General features: G+C 53.8%; 1 pseudogene; it reads right to left on the reverse strand.

The window, feature by feature from the left end:
• Positions 1-228: 228 nt before the first annotated feature.
• LOC102418280 lies at positions 229-1,083 on the reverse strand (annotated as a pseudogene).
• Positions 1,084-2,252: the final 1,169 nt, after the last annotated feature.

Here is a 2,252-nt window from a genome sequence, read left to right on the forward strand (position 1 = left end):
GGAGGGAACCAGGCAGTGTGGGGAGAGGTTATCATCACAATATTCCATTGACTAGTATACACAGAACTAAACAGACACGCACAGAATTGCTATTGCGGTTAGAAGTTGGCAGCATGGGAAAGGGAGGAACAGTTGCAAGTAGGGATGTCATTAAAAAACACAGGCCGTCTCCAAAACTGGGCTGGGGCGGGGGCGATTGGTCTGTTTCAACCCAAGGGAATCAGAAGATCAGAAGCGATTTGGGAAGGCCAGACGGTCAGGGCTGGAGGGAGAGGAAGGTTCAGGGGGTGGGTGGCTCTTTGACAACTGGGTGAAGGGAATGCCCTCCCCCTGCTGGGATCCCTCTAGCCCTCGGGCCTGGCAGAAGGGGGGCAGCCTGCAACCCCCCACAGGCAAGTCTGGGGCTGCCAGATGCTCCAGGCAGGGTGCTGGAGGGGGCTCAGAAGGCTTGCCCTCCAGGGAGAGGACAGCACTGCCCCCAGCTTCTCTGCCAGAGGGCAGCACCCATGACCTCTGAGCAGCTTGCTTGTAATTCATGCTTGAGCCTGTAAGCTTCTTCTTGTGGCGTCCCTGGAGCTGGCATAGCTCATTTTGCTCTTAAGGGGTGCAGACTCAGGGCCCAGAGATAACCCCAGGTCCCCTTGTGCTCCTCGGTATCATAGGTTGTGTTAAGCAGGGCGCAGCGGCAGTCTGTCCCGCAGCATCTTGACGAAGGGGGCGGAGGGGTGGTCTCCTGTCTGGCCCACAGCACCCACCAGGACCTCCTCGCCCTCTTCCCGGACGATGTTCTTGCCTTCATTCGGGCAGGAGACACCGCCTTCCTGCGCTTCTTCACCTCCTCTGGAGCCGAGGACTGACGCACCTTCATGTCATTGAACACTTTGGTGACTCCATCAGCGACAGCGAGGCCATGATTCCGGAGCCAAAGGAGACAGCAAGGAGAGCCTGGAAGGGGGCACCTGCCGCTGCTGCCGGGGACCGGAGCCAGCTTTTTTTTTTTTTTAACTTTGTGAAGTCCCTCGTACTTGCCCTTGACACAAACATCTGTATATGCTCTGGACTTGGTGCCTGGTAATTGGCCATCCCAGGTACCACCAGCTCTGCCCCCTTCCGTCCGAGTCTCTGCTGGCTTCTCACTGACTCACCTCCTGGCGCTGTCACCCTTTAATGCTAGGTGGGAGCAATTGCTCAAGCGCAGGCACAGGACACAAGGCAGGCAACACTCCCACAACCTCAGGAGTTAGCTTCCTTTTCATGTCCTCCCTTGGCCAGGAGGGCGCTCCAGTGGCTTCCACTTGGTGCTTTCTATTGCATTCTTTTTTTTTTTTTTTAATATATTTTATTGATTTTTTACAGAGAGGAAGGGAGACAGATAGAGAGTTAGAAACATCAATGAGAGAGACACATCGATCAGCTGCCTCCTGCACACCTCCTACTGAGGATGTGCCCGCAACCCAGGTACATGCCCTTGACCGGAATCGAACCTGGGACCCTTCAGTCCGCAGGCCGACGCTCTATCCACTGAGCCAAACCAATCAGGGCTCTATTGCAGTCTTACAGTAGACAGACCCTTTAAGTCAGGGGCAGTTCCTGGACGTTTAGGCCCTCTGCTCCATCCGTGCATAGAAGCTGGGAAACCACCCTGATGACTGAGGCTTCGTGGGGCATGCTGTTGACTTTGGTTAAAGCTTCAGTTATCACCTGATGCTCTTCCCCCCCCCCCCCACCTGATGCTCTTAAGGCCCTGATTGGTGGACCAAGTTGGTGGTCTGAGTATTAAGAGATTGGTTTTATCTCAGAGCCAGGGTCAATTGTAACTAACAATTTGGGAGTTTCCTCTTTACCTGGCGTAGTTACTGGGCAAAGTCGCCACAGGTTCCTTGGTGGAGACTAGGAGAAGTGCACAGTGTGGGCTTGTGCTGGTCATGGGCCTCTTAAGTCTGGAAATGGGCTTACGAGGGGCTGCAACTCTAGTAAAGTTGGGCCTCTATGAACCAGACCTAGAATATATGTGATTATCTGATTATCTAGTTCACATGCAGTTGGATTATGCTCTGGACCGAATATTTCCTGCTGCCCACCTGCAGGGCACCTGGTTGTTTCCCCGCCCCCTTGTGGTTGGGTAGACAAGTACATGACTAGTTCTGGCCAATCAGTTTTGATGTGTGTCACTTCAGGGCCAGAACACCTAATTGCCAATATGTCACTCTCCACAGCAACACCTTTGCTTTCAGTCCGACATGCCTGCTCCA

This window comes from Myotis lucifugus, unplaced genomic scaffold, assembly GCF_000147115.1.
Source record: "Myotis lucifugus unplaced genomic scaffold, Myoluc2.0 scaffold_298, whole genome shotgun sequence".
NCBI classification, from domain to species: domain Eukaryota; kingdom Metazoa; phylum Chordata; class Mammalia; order Chiroptera; family Vespertilionidae; genus Myotis; species Myotis lucifugus.